This window comes from Rhinatrema bivittatum, chromosome 14 (genome assembly GCF_901001135.1).
Source record: "Rhinatrema bivittatum chromosome 14, aRhiBiv1.1, whole genome shotgun sequence".
NCBI lineage: Eukaryota > Metazoa > Chordata > Amphibia > Gymnophiona > Rhinatrematidae > Rhinatrema > Rhinatrema bivittatum.
The window spans coordinates 52,616,868-52,638,500 of record NC_042628.1 but is presented as its reverse complement, the minus strand read 5'-3'; the positions used below and the strand labels follow the sequence as shown (position 1 = coordinate 52,638,500).

At 47.7% G+C, this 21,633-nt stretch overlaps 1 protein-coding gene across 2 annotated transcripts in view; it reads right to left on the bottom strand.

The window, feature by feature from the left end:
* DEDD2 (death effector domain containing 2) overlaps positions 1-21,633 on the bottom strand; it is a 140,100-nt gene that overhangs the window by 107,131 nt on the left and 11,336 nt on the right. Inside the window, exon 1 of one of the 2 annotated variants that reach the window (XM_029576501.1) lies at positions 17,831-17,849. The exons of the other annotated variant lie outside the window; for it this stretch is intronic. The gene's annotated coding sequence lies outside the window, so the exon portion shown is untranslated. Of the gene's footprint in view, positions 1-17,830; positions 17,850-21,633 lie in introns of those variants that run through there. 2 annotated transcript variants of the gene reach the window in all.

The window sequence follows — 21,633 nt, the reverse complement described above, 5'->3', positions numbered from 1 at the left end:
CACTGGCAGCCGAAGAAAAGGATTGCAAAAAAACAGTTTTCCAGAAGGCAAAAGCCACGTTTTTAGAACTCAGTCAAACTGCAAGGCTCACAGCTCCATGGAAAAAGAGAGTCTAAAAAGGAACCCCACGTGGACACATGGGAGCTTCGTCTGATGATGTCACCCATATGTATGAGGACTACCATCCTGCTTGTCCTTGGAGAAAATGCAACTGCGCTCTCTCTCACGTTTGGATAGAGGAGGTGCAGCCCTCGTTTGCCGGAAAAAATGAAGCAGGAGCAGTGCTCCCTTAACATGAGAGGTTGTGCTAGAAGATCCAAGTGTTTTAGGTCTTCCAGAGGAGTGACCTTTCAGAGGAATCGACCCTTCTGTAGGTCTTTCGTCCCAGACAGCCCAGAAGAGGTGCAGGCTCGGATAGCAGAACCTCCCGAACCTACCAATGAAGTTTTGCGACCCACCCCCGGGAACAGGAGATAGGGGGGACACCTCTCTCTCTTATCAGAGGTGAGTTGAAATCACATTGGATCAGTGGGTCCTAGAGTTGATATGAAAAGGATATACGATACAGTTTCACAGTGTTCCTCGGGACATGTTCATGGAGTCTCCCTGCAGAAGAAGTGAGTAGTGGAGGGTACACTGGCAAGACTCCTCAGTCTAAAGCCTGTGATCCCAGTGCCCACATCTCAAGAAAATATGGGGCAATATTCCATTTATTTTGTTGTGCCAAAGAAGGAGGGTTCTTTTTGTCCCATCCTGGACCTCAAAGGTGTCAACCATCATCATCTGTGAGTGAAACATTTTTGCATGGAGACTTTGGGCTCGGTGATAATGGCCATGCAATCAGGAGAATTTCTGACCTTTCTGGATCTGTGTCCGAGGCGTATCTTCATATTCCCATCTGACTAGAACATCAACGCTTCCTGCAGTTCACAGTTCTGGGATGCCACTTTCAGTTTCGGGTATTGCCCTTTGTCTGGCATTTGCTCCCAGAATTTATTCCAAGTTAACGCGGCAGAGTTGAGAAAGGATGGAATCCTAGTACACCCGTATTTGGCTAATTCGTGCCAAGTCGCTGGAAGAGAGCCGCCTGGTGACGTGCAAGGTGATTTCCCTGTTGCAGGAGCTCGGTTGGGTGGTGAACCTAGCAAAGAGCAGCCTTTAGCCTACCCAGTCACTGGAATAACTGGAAATTTGGTTCAACACGAAACAGGGTAAGGTGTTTCTGGCGGAAGCTCAAATTCAGAGGTTATCAGCTCAACTCTTGTCTATTGTTGAACACTCTGCAGCCTACCGTATGGGCTTATCTGCAGATCCTTGGCTTAATGGCGGCGACCCTGGAAGTGGTACCTTGGGTGAGAGCGCATATGCATCCTCTTCGGTGTTCCCTGCCATCTCGGTGGAATCTGCAGCCTCAGGACTATTCGATTCGGCTCCACCTGCCAATGGAGGTCTCCTCTCAACTGCAGTGGTGGTTGCAGGCGGATCATCTATGGAAGGGGATTTCCCTGTCCCCACCGGTCTGGCTAGTACTGACAATGGATGAAAGTCTCCTTGGTTGGGGAGCTCACTGTCAGGAGCTGACAGAGCAAGGCGGCTGGAGTGCAGAAGAGTCTCTCTGGAACATCAATTGGCTGGAAGCAAGGGCGGTCCGGTTGGCATGTTTACAGTTCAGTGACAGACTGCAAGGTCGATTGGTCTGAATAATGTTGGATAATGCAATGACTGTGGCTTACATCAATCAGCAGAGAAGTACCAAGAGCCAACAAGTGTCACAGGAAATAGATCAACTTATGGAATGGGCAGAGGTGCATCTCCAGATGATCTCAGCCTCGTATATTGCAGGCAAAGGCAACATAAGAGCAGACTTTCTCAGCAGGGAGAGTCTGGACCCAGGAGAGTGAGAGTTGTCAAAGAAGGCAATTTAGCTGATTTGGGATCCCTGGGGTCTCCCGTTCCTAGACCTGTTGGCGACTTTGCACAGTGCGAAAGTTCTGCGATTCTTCAGTCGCAGAAGGGATCTGAAGTCATTGGGGATCGATGCCCTAGTGCAGGAGTGGCCAGAAGACAAGTTGCTGTATGCCTTTCCTTCATGGCCCATGTTGGGCAGGTTGATTTAAAGGATCAAATGCCACAGAGGAATGGTGCCCTTGGTCACTCCAGATTGACCCAGGAGACCATGGTATGCAGATCTGCAGAGGCTCCTGGTGGATTCACTTCTTCAACTTCCAGTGCACAGGAACCTGTTGCAGCAGGGACCTGTTCTTCATGAAGATCCAACTCTATTTTGTCTTACGGTATGGCCCTTGAAAGAAACATGGATACTTTGTGGCAGTGATTTCCACCTTGCTAACAGCTACAAAGTTCTCCACTTCCTTGGCCTATGTGTGGGTTTGGAGAGAGTTTGAGGCCTGGTTTCTTCCTTGGTCAAGATTCTGTTCATTTTGGAATTTTTGCAGGATGGCTTGAATAAAGGCTTGGCTTATAATTCCTTAAAGGTACAAGTAGCGGCTCTCACCTGTTTCAGGGGTCAGGTAAATGGTGGATCCTTGCCAGCTCATCCTGATGTGGCCCGTTTTCTGAAAGGAGTGAAACACTACGGCCTCTGTTGTGGTTTCCAGTGCCCCTATGGAGTCTTAATTTGGTTTTGGAGTTTTTGGCAGGCCCTACGTTTAGTGCACTTTGTACTCTGTCCTTGCGGTTGCTGACCTTGAAAACTGTTTTCCTTGTGGCAATTTGTTCTGCGTGTAGGGTTTCCAAACTGCAGGCTTTGTCTTGCCAGGAGCCATTACTCCAGGGGCAGTACAGCTACATACAGTTCCTTCCTTTTTACCGAAGGTGGTCACCGAGTTTTGCTTGAATCAGTCCATTTCCCTGCTGACTCTGGTCAGAGAGATAGATGTAGAGTATCATCATCTGTTGAGACCTTTTGATGTCAAGAGACATATTGTCAGGTATCTAGAGGTTACTGAGCCTTTGCAGAAGTTAGACCGCCTGTTTGTCCTTCACGGCGGTACTAGACAGGGAAAGCCAGCCTTGCGGGCTATACATTAGCTCACTGGATTAAGGAGGTAGTCACGGCTGCATACGTAGATGCTGGGAAGCAGTTACTTAGTCAGGTTAGGGCTCATTCCTCTAGGGCTCAAGCAGAGTCATGGGCGGAAGTTAGATTGTTGTCTCCCATCAACATTTGCTGAGCTGTGACGTGGTCCTCCTTACACACCTTTTCCAGGTATTATCGTCTGGATGTTCAGGCCCGGGACGCAGCCTTTGCGCATGCAGTTTTGACTGGACCACGGGCAGCCTCCTGCCCTATTCGGGATTATCTTAGGTTCATCCCGCTTGTTCTGGATTCATCTGACTAGATACTAAGAAATGAGAAATTACTACTTACCTGATAATTTCCTTTTCTTTAGGACAGTTGGATGACTCTAGCTGCCCTCTCTTGGCTGCCGAATGATTGCATAATGATCCTCCTGTGTGCATTTGTGTTACAGGGATTACGGTAAGTGTTACTCCAGTCCCTAGTATAGTCTTATTAACTTGTCTGAGCTCAGTGTTGCCTGAGTATTGACACGGTTATCTGTTTTTAATCTAGTTTTTGCTAGTCTGTCCACAGTTTGCTTTTGAAGAGAAATCTGGCAGGCTAATGTCACTACAGGGGTGTATATACTGTGATGTCAGCTTGCTCCATCTCCATCTGCTGGTAGAGGTGCATAACCCACTTGTTCTGGATTTATCTGACTGTCCTAAAGAAAAGGAAATTATCAGGTAAGTAGTAATTTCTCATTATCTGGATATTGAAGTTGGTGTTCTTAAATAATATCTATGCCTCTTAGACTTTTAATCCTCATACCTGCTATCATCTAATTACCTCATTTTATCATGGTCTTCCTTCTAAAGGTAAATGTTACAGTGGTAGTTTTCTCTCTCATTTTCCCTCAGGTAGATTTGATTGCTTGTTCTTCCTGTCTTCTTGGGCCTCTTCCCCCACAGTGCACACTTCCTTTGTAAACTGGAAACTTAGGACAGAGGAGCAGTGCTGAGACTGGCAGTACATGTTTACTGTCTCCACCTGCCAGATTGTCATCACTGCTGCAGATTGGAATGCTAGGGAGAAGAGACGGTGGAGAAAGCTTTCATTTTAATGTTAATATTTAATACGGCTTTTACCAAAGGGTATAGGGGATGAGTCAGTGGCTACCCTAGCCTTTAGGGGTGCGTCATACTGCATGGTCATTCATCCTATAACAATGGGCGCCCCCCAAGGATATGAAATGTTCCTCCCCATCCATCCCCACAGCAACAAGAACCTGAGACATTGCATATCTCTGTCAACTAATGCTGCAGACACTCAGGTATGTATTACATATAATATTGCTGTCATCCATCCCATAGGCATGGGGCCCCAGGTCCTCACATATTACTACGATCCATCCCATATTAAGGGGGGTTCTGGGCCTTAAGAAAAGTGTCACATATTACCATCATCCATTCCATAGCTATGGGGCCCCAGGCTTTCAGAAATGTGTCATGTATCATCCATCCCATAGCAACATGGTCAGCAAAGATGTGTCAAGTATCTCTCATCTATCTTCCCAGAAGTGGGGAGCCTTCAGAGGCATCTCATTTATCACACAGAGCAGCCAAATGTCCCTTTTTTATATCTGCAAAAAGATGGTTGCTTACTAGATAGAAACATGGAACATCAAGTGTAATAAGCAAATACCTGTGCAATAAAATGCATAGGATGGTATGATGTTTTTTGGAGGGAGACAGTAGTAAAATTAGGACAATTTTGTAATTTCATAACCCAAAACTGGGAACAGTTTTCCACCCTAAAATGAAAAGCTAGCTATATAAATGAAAGATGGGGAGTAAGAGCACTTTAAACTGTACACAGAAGGCGGCTTCAGTACAGGACTCACAGAGAAGGGTAGGGGAAAAGGAAGGATTTTCAAGACTGGGGTTTCTAAGTCTTTCTCCATCACTGCTCACTCGCTCTTGCCTGCAGACCCGATCGATAAAGAAGAAACAATCATTTTGTAATAATGAAATGTCTAGGGTATTTGGTTACTATAGAAACGGCGCTCTCTATCTCTCTGTCAGTCAGCTGGTGACAGGCGGTCCAGGGTGACCTATGATCTCAGAGATGGCAGGGCTAGCTTGAAAGGATCTTGCTATTAAAGCAGGGATGGGGGGGGGGGGGAAAGAGAACCAAGGACATGGTTTTGCATTAGTAAGGATAAGGGGGGAGAGAGAGAGAGAGAGACAGAAGAACAAGGAAAATGATTCTTTTTTTAACTGCTGGATATCACTACCTCAGTGGAGCTCCGACACCTTTGTACAGTTTCTTGTGTTATAAAAAGCATAATCTGGTGCCAGAGATCCAGTTTGGCAGCAGTTGGCTCCAGAGCAGAGCCCACAGCCTGAATCTGCAATCTGTCAGGAGCAGCACTGCGGGTGAGGGACGTGGCCAGATGCAGCATGAAACAGAAATAAATGAAAAGCAAGGTGCAAGTGGGGGGTCACGAGGCACTGAAAGAAAGTGGCTGATTACCAGGTGGCTCCAGATCTTTAGGGACAAGCTGAGCTAATCCTGGTTTTGCCCCATTTCATCTCTAGACTTGTAGTTCCAGTGTTTAACAAAACCCTGATTGGCTCAGCTTGTCTTTGCTGATCTGGAGGTAACTCTCTCCGCAGGACCTGTGGGCCTTGCTCAGTGCTGATATTGTCTCCACCAAGTTAGCCACACTGAACCAATCAGATATCCTTTGCAGAGGGAAACTCAGATGTACCTACTTGAACTGAGGATGGAATGGCTTAAAAATGCTATGAAAATCACCCAAAAACATGTAAACAAGACAAAGCCAGATAACAATATTGTTAACAACAAGAGTAAATACAATATTCCTAAGCAGCAGTACCAAAGCTTTTTTTCCGCTTGGCCAAGAGGGAGGGAAAAGGGAGTGGTTGTGAACCTAAAATTGTCTTCTGTATTGCACCTCCCATTGTACTTGCCAGTAGAGACATTTCATCATTTTTTAATTGAATTTAAACTGAAAAAAAAGTGTATACCCAGAAAAAAAAAAAAAAAAAAAAAGACAGCAGCTAAGGATCGTAAGGTCCATTCAGTCTGACAGTTTCTTTCCTGCTGCAATGCCCCAGGTGATCTCTGGCTTTCCCTTCACTTCTTTGCATCTAGAGATCCTCTGTATTTATCATGGGCTTTCTTGATCTCAGTTACTGTCTGTCTATCTCCATTACCTCCTTTGGTAGTTCATTTCATGGACCCACCTTTCCTGATGTTGTTCCTAAGTGTACTTCCTTAGAGCCTCATATGATGCCCTCTTGTTCTAGAGCAGAGGTTCCCAAACCTATCCTGGAGGACTTCCAGCAGTCAGGGTTTCAGGATACCCACAATGAATATGCATAAGGGAGATTTGCATGCACTGCTCATTGTGGGTATCCTGAAAACCTGATGCTGGGAGTCCTCCACGACAGGTTTGGGAACAACTGTTCTAGAGCATTCTTTTCTCTTAAAAATGTTTTGTTTCTTGAGCATTTATACCTTTGAGGTATTTGAATATCTCTAGCCTGTTCTTCCTATCTCTCTTCTAGGCTATGCATATGTATTATATTCTATATTTACTTACAATTGAGGCAGTGTGCATGCAAATCTCTCATATGCATATTCACTGACAACTCAACTGGTGGTGTCCCTTGAGGACCAGAATTTCCCACCTCTTATCCCTCTTCAATATTGCTTACAAAGACAAAATAGAACCAGCCCCAGGACCCAAACCCAAGCTACTCCATTAATCACGCTTTTGCTCTAAGAGTAAATTCTATTAACCATTATCCTCAGTTTTTTTCTTTTTCTAATCCAGTCCATCACTTTGGGGCCCATTCTAGGCTTTTAAGTTCATTAACCTCCTATATGGGACTGTACCATGAGCTTCCTATGTGAAAAGAGGTGCATTTCAGCACCAGAACCTTCACCTTTTTGCTCCTAGTTCTAAAATGTTGCCCTTTTAGGACACCGTCACAAACTGCCCATTGTAAAAGAAACTCCACGGGACAAGCCATTACAATAAACCCAGAGTCCCCAAACTATGGCCCAAGGGCCAGATACGGCCCTTGAATGATTTTCATCCAGCATTTGGCAGCAACGACCGGAGGCGCTTGATCTGGCCTGCAATGAGGGGAGAGCATTCCACCACTTCACCAGGTCAGATTCTTGCAGTTGGAAGTTCTGCTGGGCTGCCAGTAAAGATAGTGGTTCCTGGAGCTCCCAAACATGCCACCATCTATTTGGAGCTGTGGGGGAGGGGGCATGGACATCCTCCAAGGATGCAGGCTTTGGAAGCACAGTGCAGATATCTTTATTATTATAACCCAGTTACCTGATTAGGGTCTCCAAAGGAGTTGTTTTGCTTCTGAACATGCTAATGCATTGCTATTTATTCCATCCCCTTTATCATTAGCATTGATAAAGGGGATGGAATAACTTCTCTATGAGGAAAGGCTAAAAAGGTTATGACTATTCAGCCTGGAAAAGAGAAATATCAGAGGTCTATAAAATCTTGAGTGGGGTGGAATGGATAAACGGGGAAGGTTATTTACCCTTTCAAAATACTACAGGGCTAGGAAGCACCTTAAAAACAAAAAAAATCAGAGAAAGTATTTTTTCACTTAGCATACAATAAAAAAAACAAAAAAAAACGTAAATGAAGAACTTAGATCTTACTTGCTAATTTTCCTTTCTTGAATCCTGAAGACCAGTCCAGATCATTGGGTTCTGTCCCTCCTACCAGCAGATGAAGGCAGAGGATAAACTCTTTGGCCTGATTCTGTCTCTCCATAAAATGCCTTATAGCAGGGGAGACGTCAGTAGTCTGTTGCCCAAGTAATGTGCATGTTTCCCTTTGGACAGCTGGAAATCACTATTCTAATCTATACATGCCCTATCTAAAAGGAATCCTCACACTCTGATACCCTTCATTCCTTCTCCTTTTCCTATTATTCTTCCTTTGATGGGTGGGTTCAAGACTAAAAGAAAGGAAAATAAGAAAGCAGAAATTAGATCTTACCTTCTAATCCTGCAGATCAGTCCAGACTATTGGGATGTACCTATCCCGGGTGGGGCTGACCAAGAATTTCTTTCAAGACACCCCTATAGCAAATTCTGAATCCTTCCATACCTGAAGGTTCAGCTTACAATGTTCGATGAATGAATAATGCTGCCCATGTAGCTGCTTTACAAATATCTGAGTGTCACTGCTCTAAACTCTACCCAGGATGCTGTCTAGGCCCATGTGGAGTGTGCCTTTAAACCCTCTGGTACTCACTTGTCTTTTACTATACAGGCTGTGGCTTGCTTGATCCACTTCACAACTGAGGCCTTGGAGGCCGTCTCGCTCTTGCAGGTTCTCGCAAACACCACAAATAGTCTGACTTCCTGAATTGGTCATTTTGAAATCTCTCTAACATCCAATAACCTGAGATCTTTTTCCATTTCCGTCACAGACTCTTTTATTGAGGCCTAGTAGCGACACTACCTGATTCATGTGAAAGCCCGATACTACCTTTGGCAAAAAGGATGGTACCGGTTCTAACTGTGACCTTCTCCCTTGAAAAGTAAAGGTATTGATCTCTCCATGATAAAGCTTGCAGCTCTGAAATTCATCTTTCTGAGTTGACTGCTACTGAGAATGCTATCTTTAATGTAAGGTCTTTAAGAAAAGCCCTCTTAATAGATTTAAACAGTGCCTAGGCCATCACCCTTATTACTAGATTCAGGTCCCAAGGCAGTAACAGAGGTCTCCAAGGTGGTGCATTCGTTTTGCTCCTTTCAGAAAACAAAACTACATCCAGGTACACCACTAGACAGAAGCCTTCAACTTGTCCTCTGTAAAAAGCTATTGCTGATATCTGAACTCCTAGCAAGTTTACTGCCAGGCCCTTTTCCACTCCGTACTGCAGAAACTGCAGAATCATGGGCATGTCTACTCTGCATGGCCTGACCTTTCACTGCATACTACAGCACTCAGAAATCTTCCATATCCTTATGTAGGTAAGCACATCAAGGTCTTCCTCACTCTTAAGAGTGTTATAATCTACTTGGAGTATCCTTTCTTACTTAAGCTCATTTCAAGAGCCATACCGAAAGCGAGAACGGGCCCTCCATGACCACTAGTCCATGTTTTAGAAGGCTCACTGCCTGGACGAACATCAGTGGCTACCCTATGCTGACCATATCTGCATACCAGGCCCCTAACAGTACTTTCCCCAGATGGTCTGTAATCCTTCTTACCATTCTGGCTATCAGCTTCCCGAGGCCAGAACTGTGATAATGTGTCCACCCCTGTGGTTGTCACCTCCTGCCTTCTGCCATTAAGTCCCATTGAGGCCATCCCATCTGACTACCATTTGCTTGAAAGCCTCATCCGCTAGTTCCCAGGTCCAATCTCTAGTGGCTTAAGAAATCCGCTTGCAGGCTGAGTGATCCTACTAGGTGTGCTGCAGAGAGATCCTGTATGTTTCTCCACCCAAGCCATCAGAATCTCTGAATCCCTTAAGATTCATCCACTTCTTGTACCCCTGTCAGTTCACATATGCCACTGTGGTAGCATTTTCAGACAAGACTTTTACTGGCTTTTTTGTGAGTATCTGTCTGAAACTTACTAATGACAGTCTGATTGCCCTTGTTTCCAGGACCACTTGCCCTTGTTTCTTGGGACCACTGGCCTTATGCTGTTAACCCTTCGCAGTGTGGCCCAATCAGGTCTTGCTGGCATCTGTGATTACCAAGACCCATTGGTAGAGTTCTAGGAGATTTCTTTTCCCAGGACTGTTCAGCCACACAATTCAGACTTCTGTTGGCCTTTATTGTGAGTGGTAAATCCTCCAATACTACTGGCTCTGTGCGGCTGATTGGGTGAAGAGACTCTCCTAAAGCAGGTGCATATGTGCTCTTGCCCATGGTACCACCTCTATGGCTGCTGCCATTCAACCAAGGAGCTGTAAATACGTCCAGGCTGTCTGAGCTTGTGCTTTCAAAAATGCCCTGATTTGTTCTTGCAGCCTGTCTATTCTTTGGTCTATCATAAAATATATTATCCTGAATGATATTGAATAAAGTCCCAGAGTGCATTAATTGTTGGGAGGGCTATGAGCAGCTGTTGGCTCTGTTTACCACACATCCAAGTTACTCCAGTACCTGTAACACCCTTTGTGTAGCTAGGACTCCTTCCCGAAGAGAGCTAACCCTGATGAGGCAGTCGTCCAAGTATAGGTGGACTCGAATGCTTTCCTTGTGCAGGAAAGCTGCCACCACTATCATCACCTTTGTAAAGCTTCTGGGGCTGTAGCTAACCCAAACGGCATCACCTTGAACAAGAAATGTTATCAACCTACTGTGAACCTTAGGAAACATTGATGCTCCCTCCCATCCGATGAAAATATGCAGGTACACTTCTGTTACATCCAAAGAGGAAAGAAATTCCCTTTTCTACATTGCCGTAATTACTGCTCTCAGAGACTACAAGCCTACCATTCTCCCCCCCTCCCTCCAACCCAGGCCTACCATTCTCCCACACCTCCCGCCCCCTCCAACCCAGACCTACCATTCTCCCACAACTCCCACCCCCTCCAACCCAGACCTACCATTCTCCCACACCTCCCGCCCCCTCCAACCCAAGCATACCATTCTCCCCCCCCCCCCCAAAACAGGCCTACCATTCTCCAACTCAGGCCTATCATTCTCCCACACCCCCACACCCCCCCGCCCCCTCCAACCCAGGCCTACCATTCTCCCACGCCTCCCGCCCCCTCCAACCCAGACCTACCATTCTCCCACCCCCTCCAACCCAAGCATACCATTCTCCACCCCCCCCCCCCCCCAAAAACAGGCCTACCATTCTCCAACTCAGGCCTACCATTCTCCCACACCTCCCGCCCCCTCGAACCCAGACCTACCATTCTCCCACGCCTCCTGCCCCCTCCAACCCAGACCTACCATTCTCCCACACCTCCCGCCCCCTCCAACCCAGGCCTACCATTCTCCCACGCCTCCCGCCCCCTCCAACCCAGGCCTACCATTCTCCCACGCCTCCCGCCCCCTCCAACCCACGCCTCCCGCCCCCTCCAACCCAGGCCTACCATTCTCCCACGCCTCCCGCCCCCTCCAACCCAGGCTTACCATTCTCCCACGCCTCCCGCCCCCTCCAACCCAGGCTTACCATTCTCCCACGCCTCCCGCCCCCTCCGCCCACCCCCCAACACAGGCCTACCATTCTCCAACCCAAGCCTACCATTCTCCCACGCCTCCCACCCCCTCCAACCCAGGCCTACCATTCTCCCACGCCTCCCGCCCCCTCCAACCCAAGCATACCATTCTCCACCCCCCCCCTCCAACACAGGCCTACCATTCTCCAACCCATGCCTACCATTCTCCCACACCTCCCGCCCCCTTCAACCCAGGCCTACCATTCTCCCACGCCTCCCACCCCCCCCCCCCCCCCCCCCCCAACACAGGCCTACCATTCTCCAACCCAAGCCTACCATTCTCCCACGCCTCCCGCCCCCTCCAACCCCACGCCTCCCGCCCCCTCCAACCCAGGCCTACCATTCTCCCACGCCTCCCGCCCCCTCCAACCCAGGCCTACCATTCTCCCACCCCCTCCAACCCAAGCATACCATTCTCCACCCCCCCCCCCCCCCAAAAACAGGCCTACCATTCTCCAACTCAGGCCTACCATTCTCCCACACCTCCCGCCCCCTCGAACCCAGACCTACCATTCTCCCACGCCTCCCGCCCCCTCCAACCCAGACCTACCATTCTCCCACACCTCCCGCCCCCTCCAACCCAGGCCTACCATTCTCCCACGCCTCCCGCCCCCTCCAAACCCAGGCCTACCATTCTCCCACGCCTCCCGCCCCCTCCAACCCAGGCCTACCATTCTCCCACGCCTCCCGCCCCCCTCCAACCCAGGCCTACCATTCTCCACGCCTCCCGCCCCCCTCCAACCCAAGCATACCATTCTCCCCCCCCCCCCCCCCAACACAGGCCTACCATTCTCCAACCCATGCCTACCATTCTCCCACACCTCCCGCCCCCTTCAACCCAGGCCTACCATTCTCCCACACCTCTCGCCCCCTCCAACCCAGGCCTACCATTCTCCCACGCCTCCCGCCCCCTCCAACCCAGGCCTACCATTCTCCCACGCCTCTCGCCCCCTCCAACCCAGATCTACCATTCTCCCACGCCTCCCGCCCCCTCCAACCCAAGCATACCATTCTCCACCCCCCCCCCCCCAAAACAGACCTACCATTCTCCAACCCAGACCTACCATTCTCCCACGCCTCCCGCCCCCTCCAACCCAGACCTACCATTCTCCCACGCCTCCCGCCCCCTCCAACCCAGGCCTACCATTCTCCCACGCCTCCCGCCCCCTCCAACCCAGGCCTACCATTCTCCCACGCCTCCCGCCCCCTCCAACCCAGGCCTACCATTCTCCCACGCCTCCCGCCCCCTCCAACCCAAGCATACCATTCTCCCCCCCCCCCCCCCCCCAACACAGGCCTACCATTCTCCAACCCATGCCTACCATTCTCCCACACCTCCCGCCCCCTTCAACCCAGGCCTACCATTCTCCCACACCTCCCGCTCCCTCCAACCCAAACCTACCATTCTCCCACACCTCTCACCCCCTCCAACCCAGGCCTACCATTCTCCCACACCTCCCGCCACCTCCAAACCAGGCCTACCATTCTCCCACGCCTCCCGCCCCCTCCAACACAGGCCTACCATTCTCCAACCCAAGCCTACCATTCTCCCACACCTCCCGCCCCCTCCAACCCAGGCCTACCATTCTCCCACGCCTCCCGCCCCCTGCAACCCAAGCATACCATTCTACCCCCCCCCCCCTCCAACACAGGCCTACTATTCTCCAACCCAGGCCTACCATTCTCCCACACCTCCCGTTCCCTCCAACCCAAACCTACCATTCTCCCACACCTCTCACCCCCTCCAACCCAGATCTACCATTCTCACACACCTCCCGCCACCTCCAAACCAGGCCTACCATTCTCCCCCCCCCCCCCCCAACACAGGCCTACCATTCTCCAACCCAAGCCTACCATTCTCCCACGCCTCCGCTCCCTCCAACCCAGACCTACCATTCTCCCACGCCTCTCGCCCCCTCCAACCCAGATCTACCATTCTCCCACGCCTCCCGCCCCCTCCAACCCAGGCCTACCATTTCCCCCCCCCCCCCCCCCCCAACACAGGCCTACCATTCTCCCACACCTCCCGCCCCCTCCAACCCAGGCCTACCATTCTCCAACCCAAGCCTACCATTCTCCCACACCTCCCGCCCCCTCCAACCCAGGCCTACCATTCTCCAACCCAAGCCTACCATTCTCCCACACCTCCCGCCCCCTCCAACCCAAGCCTACCATTCTCCCACACCTCCCGCCCCTCCAACCCAAGCCTACCATTCTCCCACACCTCCCGCCCCCTCCAACCCAGACCTACCATTCTCCCACCCCCTCCAACCCAGACCTACCATTCTCCCACCCCCTCCAACCCAAGCATACCATTCTCCCCCCCTCCAACCCAGGCCTACCATTCTCCCACACCTCTCGCCCCCTCCAACCCAGGCCTACCATTCTCCCACACCTCTCGCCCCCCTCCAACCCAGGCCTACCATTCTCCCACACCTCTCGCCCCCTCCAACCCAGGCCTACCATTCTCCCACACCTCTCGCCCCCTCCAACCCAGGCCTAACATTCTCCCACACCTCTCGCCCCCTCCAACCCAGGCCTAACATTCTCCCACACCTCTCGCCCCCTCCAACCCAGACCTACCATTCTCCCACACCTCTCGCCCCTTCCAACCCAGACCTACCATTCTCCCACACCTCTCGCCCCCTTCCAACCCAGACCTACCATTCTCCCACACCTCTCGCCCCCTCCAAACCAGGCCTACCATTCTCCCACACCTCCCGCCCCCTCCAACCCAGGCCTACCATTCTCCAACCCAAGCCTACCATTCTCCCACACCTCCCACACCTCCCGCCCCCTCCAACCCAGGCCTACCATTCTCCCAAACCTCCCGCCCCCTCCAACCCAGGCCTACCATTCTCCCACACCTCCCACACCTCCCGCCCCCTCCAACCCAGGCCTACCATTCTCCCACACCTCCCGCCCCCTCCAACCCAGGCCTACCATTCTCCCACACCTCCTGCCCCCTCCAACCCAGGCCTACCATTCTCACCCCCCTCCCCCCCCCCCCCTCCAGCCCAGACCTACCATTCTCCCACACCTCCCCCCCTCCAACCCAGACCTACCATTCTCCCACACCTCCAACCCAGGCCTACCATTCTCCCACACACACCGCCACCCAACACAGGCCTACCATTCTCACCCCCTCACACACATACATACAGGCCTACCATTCTCACAATCACACACACTGGGCCTCATCACCATACCCCTTCTTCTGCTGCTGCAAGGATTGGTTCCCCTGGTGGCTTTACTTCAGTGGGCTGCCTTCTTCACCACCACAAGGATGGGCTCCTGTGGTGGCTTCACTCTGGCAGGCCTACTTTCGTCACTGTGGGGATGGGCTCCCACCATGGCCTTTTCAGAGTTCAGCAGGCTTTCATCTTCGCCATTATAGGGATGGGCTCCTGCAGCAGCCTTGCTTTGGCGGGCCCTCTCCTTTGCCACTGGAGAGATGGGCTCCTGTGTCGACCTTGTTTTGGTTGGCCGCCTCCTTCTTCAGCCACCTCGACGATAGGATCTGCAGCAGGCATTCCTCAGGCCTCCTCTGGTGTTGGTCAACCCTGATTAGGTGGACATGAGCCCAAAGTGGGTGGGCCACAGCCCACCTAAAGCTACATCACTGCTCCAGACATTCTCTCACTCCATCTAATCTATCTCCTAAGAACATAAGACATTGCCATGCTGGGTCAGACCAAGGGTCCATCAAGTCCAGCATCCTGTTTCCAACAGTGGCTAATCCAGGCTACAAGTACCTGGCAAGTACCCAAACACTAAGTAGATCCCATGTTACTGATGCCAGTAATAGCAGTGGCTATTCTCTAAGACAACTTGAATAATAGTCCAGTTAATGGACTTCTTTTCCAAGAACTTATCCAAACATTTTTTAAACCCAGCACTAACCACATTCTCTGGCAACAAATTCCAGAGATTAATTGTACACTGAATGAAAAATAATTTTATCTTATTAGTTTTAAATGTGCTACTTGCTAACTTCACAGAGTGCCCCCTAGTCCTATTATCTGAAAGAATAAAATGAGTCACATTTACCCATTCTAGACCTCTCATGATTTTAAAGACTTCTATCATAATCTCCCTCAGCCATCTCTTCTCCAAGCTGAACAGTCCTAACCTCTTTAGCTTTTTCCTCATAGCAGAGCTGTTCCATCCCCTTTATCATTTTGGTTGCATTTCTCTGTACCTTTTCCATCGCAATTTATCTTTTTGGAGATGTGGCGACCAGAATTGTACACAATACTCAAGGGTACAGTCTCATCCATGGTGTGATACAGAGGCATTATGATATTTTCAGTTTTATTCACCATTCTCTGCCTAATAATTCCTAACATTCTGTTTGCTTTTTTGACTGTCGCAACACACTGAGCAGACGATTTTAATGTATTATTCACTATGACGCCTATATCTTTTTCCTGGGTGGTAATTCCTAATATGGAACCTAACATCGTATAACTACAGCATGGATTATTTTTCCCTCTATGCAACACCTTGCATTTGTCCACATTAAATTTCATCTGCCATATGGATGCCCAAACTTCCAGGCTCGCAAGGTCCTCCTGCAATTTATTACAATCCGCTTGTATTTAACAACTCTGAATAATTTTGTATTATCTGCAAAATTTGATTACCTCACTCATCACATTCCTTTCCAGATCACTTATAAATATATTGAAAAGCACCAGTCCAATTACAGATCCCTGAGGCAACTCCACTGTTTACCCTTTTCCACTGGAAAATTGACCATTTAATCCTACTCCCTGTTTCCTGTCTTTTAACCAGTTTGTAATCCATGAAAGGACATCACCTCCTATCCCATGACTAAGTTTTCTTAGAAGCTTCTCATGAGGGACTTTGTCAAACGCCTTTAAAATCCGAGTACACTACATCTACTGGTTCACCTTTATCCACGTTTATTAACCCCTTCAAAGGCACTATTTCTTCCCTCCAGATATTCTGCCTTCCCCTTCCTCCTATACATGTTCTCCTTATCTCTCCCTCCAGGGATTATCCCCTACCTTCTCACTCCTTTCTAGGCACTCTATCCCTCTTTCCCCTCCCCATCTCCTGCCTCCAGGAATTCTCTCCTCTTTTCAGGCATTTCCTCCCTCATCCAGACATTTCTACTACTTCCCCGTCCCTCCAGGCATTCCTTCCCCAGTCTCCCTCCCTCTAGGTATTCTCTTTCCCAATCTCCTCTCCCTCCCTCTTCCCCCCTCTTTTCTTGAATCACCTCAGCAAAAAGCACCACCAAAGCCCTATTACTTGGGTCATTCCACATCAAGCAGACCAGGGTCCATGCTCAACTTCCTCCAAACTGAACAAAATTTTGCACAAATGTTCTCTAGGGTTTCAACCAAAACTGTACTAAATTTTTCACCTGGATCTCCATTGGTTGGAGAGCTAGAGGCAGTTGAATGGAGGTCACTTCAGATCTATGCTCCGCACAACCTAAAATGGCCAATTGCCTAGGTGCTGCAGCCCGACAACACCTCTCAGGGGCCTGAAATTTTGAGGATTAGTACAACCCCTGCTGTTAAGTCCCAGTACAAAGATTAGAACGTAACGTGAGCTTGCCTCCCTTATTATAGGCCAGCAAAGTATGTGAAACATTTTACAAAAGAAATGTAAGGCCCATTTTGACTCCTCATTGCTCCTGACCTATACTTTGATTTAAGTCCTGACTGGACTAGTAGTCATAGCCATGGCATATACGTATAAGATTTGCACTAAGAGGCTTTACAGGCAATTGGAAGCAAAAATATAATTGCATTAAAGGCACAATATTACTTTTATGCAAATTTTTACATATTATCAGGTGCAAATATCTCTACTTGTATAGTTTTTAAATCTTTTCTTTTTTATGTCATTTGAAAGAGCATCTTTTTTTCTATAAAAGTTGCCCTGTTTTATTTTGGACCCGATCTTGCTTTGGTCAGAATTAAGGCCCCAACAATACACCTCATTTGAATGCTTGGGTGCGCTATGTTAAATAGAGGCATCTTTTGCGTTCTGCTGTGTAACACACAAATGAGCTAGAGATGTGAAATTCTACAGTGTGGCAAAGCTTGTTGTACTTACCATGCTTGTAGCTTATGACACATCTTGCTTCAAAATACTTTTATAAATGACCCCTCAAAATGGACATTTTATTGTGCTGTGTTATTTACTGCATGCAAGCCCGAACATAAGTATCACTTTCACAAGGAACTATGGTAATGACATGTTAGCAGTGTGTTGTGGCAAATTTTGGGAACATGTCCTGGCCTGACACACCACTGTGCTCTTTGTGGTATCAATTTTTTTTTTTGTCCCAAAGGAGGATACTGAAGCAATGAGACCTGTTCAGGATAACAGGTTTAGCAAAGGTCATACAATTGCTGGCACAAGGGAAAATCATCAATTCGAGCCCATTGATGGAACTAAAATTTGCATTAGCAAAATTTTGAATGACATCACCTCATTCATTGCAAGTGTTCTAGGACATGGACGTGAATATTTTCCTACCCCCAAGTATCCAGCTTCCCACCTGGGCAGTATTTAGCTTGCATCTCTGATAATTCCTGGTGGATTTGCCATATATGCGAAGTCTCAATTGAGAAACGTGATGTCTTGGTCAATTTCTTGCATCCCCAAGGTCCTGCCAAGTCATTTTACTGACCGGCCCACAGAGACACCTGTTGAGTTCCAGAAGAGCACATTTGGGTGCATTAAGGCAAACAATAAACAACTTCATCAGGCAGGCATTTATTCACAAGCCACTGTGTCACGCATTGATGGGACATTCAAAAGCATGTGCAAAGCAGGAAAAAAGACTAAGTGAATTTTTGTGAAATCTTCAGTTTAAACAGTTCTCGTAAGTAGTGTTTTGCCTTTTCATTTTTTTTTTTGCTTAAATTAAAGCTTGGAACCTGTGGCTGGTTCCTGTCTAGCTGTCTGGAGTGGCCCCTAGGCGATGGGGTTGTTAATTTTGCTGAATTGGCAGTGGCTCAGCCACCACTGACCAATGCAAGGTAACTAATCAGCAAACAAAGTTTTGCACTGACTTTGATGACTAATTTATGAAAATATGTCTCAAAAGCTGAAAGTGTGGTAAGCAAAGTAAACTGAGTTGCATTATTGCATTAGAAGAGTGGTCAAAGACATGGCAGCTGAGATTCAATGCCAAGAAGTGCAGAGTCATGCATATGGGGTATGGAAATCCGAATGAGCTGTATTCAATGGGGGGAGAAGGGCTGATGTGCACAGAGCAGGAGAGAGACCTTGGGGTGATAGTGTCTAATGATCTGAAGTCGGCGAAACAATGTGACAAGGCGATAGCTAAAGCCAGAAGAATGCTGGGCTGCATAGAGAGAGGAATATCGAGTAAGAAAAGGGAAGTAATTATCCCCTTGTACAGGGTCCTTGGTGAGGCCTCAACTGGAGTACTGTGTTCAGTTCTGGAGACCGTATCTCCGAAGGGACAGAGACAGGATGGAGGCGGTCCAGAGAAGGGCGACCAAAAAGGTGGAGGGTCTTCATCGAATGACTTATGAGAAGAGATTGAAGAATATAAATATGTAAACCCTGGGGGAAAGGAGGAGCAGAGGTGATATGATACAGACTTTCAGATACTTAAAAGGTTTCAACGATCCAAAGACAACGACAAACCTTTTCATTCGGAAAAAAATCAGCAGAACCCGGGGTCACGATTTGAAGCTCCAGAGAGGAAGACTCAGAACCAATGTCAGGAAGTATTTCTTCACGGAGAGGGTGGTGGATGACTGGAATGCCCTTCCGGAGGAAGTGGTGAAGACCAGAACTGTGAAGGACTTCAAAGGGGCGTGGGATAAACACTGTGGATCCATAAAGTCTAGAGGACATGAATGAAGAGCAGGTGGCTCGCGGGAATGACGGCTACTACCTGGAGATAATACCCTTATTCAATAAACATACACACGATTAATGCGACTCCAACATTGCTCCAAGCTTCAACGGCAAGAGGAAATGTGGAAAAAGATTTGCATTCACAAAAAGCGGGGAGTAGCTTGCTTGTTACGGCGGTTACTACCCCAAACCAAATAAGCTTGATACTTCACTTTCAATGCATAACCAGCATAGCTCTCTGCTTCAAAGGCAGGGGAGGAAATCTGATACTACGTGCATATCCAGCATAGCTCTCTGCTTCAACGGCAGGGGAGAAAGTCTGATACTACGTGCATATTGAAGATAGCCTGGATTAAATAACTAAATAATGAAATTAGAACAGTTTTGCACAAGAGAAGGAATGAGTATTTGTTTTTAACAAGCTTTGCATGAGACGCGCAAGCAGTTTGTGTGGAGCCAGCTCAAGGCCTAGCGTACCAAGATAACGGTACTTTTACATCATTAGTTTAGGTAAAAGGTTTAGTCCATATAAGGAAGTCATCCCAAAACAAAAAACGTACACTGTTAGCAAAATCTGTATATAAGAATGTAATGTGTAACTTGAAGACAGGAAGAACAAAAACAGAAGAGAGAAATGCAGAACAGGTTAGGTACTTTGCTGTTAGATGCACTATGCTTCTAAGACAAATTAATTATATATTCATTTCTTGCATTTTACTAATAAATATTATTCATTAAGATAAGAAGTTGTGAGTTATTACAGAAGGGCAGGCCTTCTGCCACATCCTTTGAAATCCCGGAGTATGCCAGCACTCCGGTAATGAACAATATCCAGCATAGCTCTCTGCTTCCACGGCAGGGGAGGAAGCCTGATACTACATGCATATCCAGCATAGCTCTCTGCTTCTATGGCAGGGGAGGAAGCCTGATACTTCGTGCAAATCCAGCATAGCTAACTGCTTCAACGGCAGGGGAAGAAGTCTGATACTACGTGCATATCCAGCATAGCTCTCTGCTTCAACGGCAGGGGAAGAAGTCTGATACTACGTGCATATCCAGCATAGCTCTCTGCTTCTACGGCAGGGGAGGAAGTCTGATACTTCGTGCAAATCCAGCATAGCTCTCTGCTTTAACGGCAGGGGGAATGAAGAAAAGTGGATCTATATACAGACAACAACCAACAGGGACTGAGTCGCATAGTCTGGGTAGACAAATGGACATGGATGTAGCTTGCTTATTACAGCAGTTACTACCCCTAACTAATTAAGGTATATATTACACTTAGATGCAGCTCCAACACTGCTCCTTGCATTAAAGGTGGGGGTGGAAGGGAAATAGAACCAAAGGGTTACTAAGAGCCAAGAGTAACAGATAAGTTTGAGAAAAAAAAAAAAAGTGCGAAGCTTGCTGGGCAGACCGGATGGGCCGTTTGGTCTTCTTCTGCCGTCATTTCTATGTTTCTATTATAAAATTTCATATCTCTAGCTCATCTGCATGTTTCACAGTTGGGTGCCAGAGATGGCTCTTTTTAACATAGTGTGCTCACACATGCAAATTATGCTTGTCTTTGGGACTGTAATTCTGACCAAAGCAAGGCCGGGACCAAGACAAAATTGGGTGACTTTTGTAGCAAAAAAAGGTGCTCTTTCAAATGACTTTAGAAAGAAAAAAAATTAAAAAAACTACACAGCAGAAATATTTGCACCCAAAAATTTGCATAAAAAGGTAACATATCTTTATATAACTATATCTTTGCTTCCAGTTGGCTGCAAAGCCTCCTAGTGCAAATCCTAGATGTATGTCATGCGCCATGACTACTGATCCAGTTGTGGTCGGAATTGAAGTATACATCAGGAGCACTGAGGACTCAAACTAGGCCTTAAATTTATTTTATAAAATTTTTCATGTACTTTGCTGGCCAGCTCATGTTAGGTTCCAAACTCAGGAACTTAGCATCAGAGGTTGTAAGCAGCCACAAAATTTCAGGCCGTCAAGAGATTTTTGGCTGCAGTGCCCCAATAAAGTGGCTGTTTTGTGTTGCACGGAACACAGTCCTCTAAGAGTGACCTTCATTCAGCTGCTTCTAGCTCTTGAACCAATAAAGATCCAGTCAAAATGTTTTGCATAGTTTTGTTGGAGGCCTTAGCGATCATCCACACTAAAATTTGTTTCAACTTGAAGGAGGTCGCGCATGGATGATTTTCTAAATTGGTCTGTTTGACATGGAATGTCCCACTTTGGAAATAGCATAAAACCCAATTAAAAAAAAAACAAAAAAAACCCCACATTCAAAAACTATATAGTAAACTTACCATACCAGCACCAACTGCCAGGGCTAAAAACAGCAAATTCCTACCTATGAAAGGCAGCACTGCAAATACTATACCAGGCCTTACAACACCAAACCATTTCTACTGGGGAAACAGATTGTCAAGACTGTTCCAGATCCCAACAAAAAAATTAAAA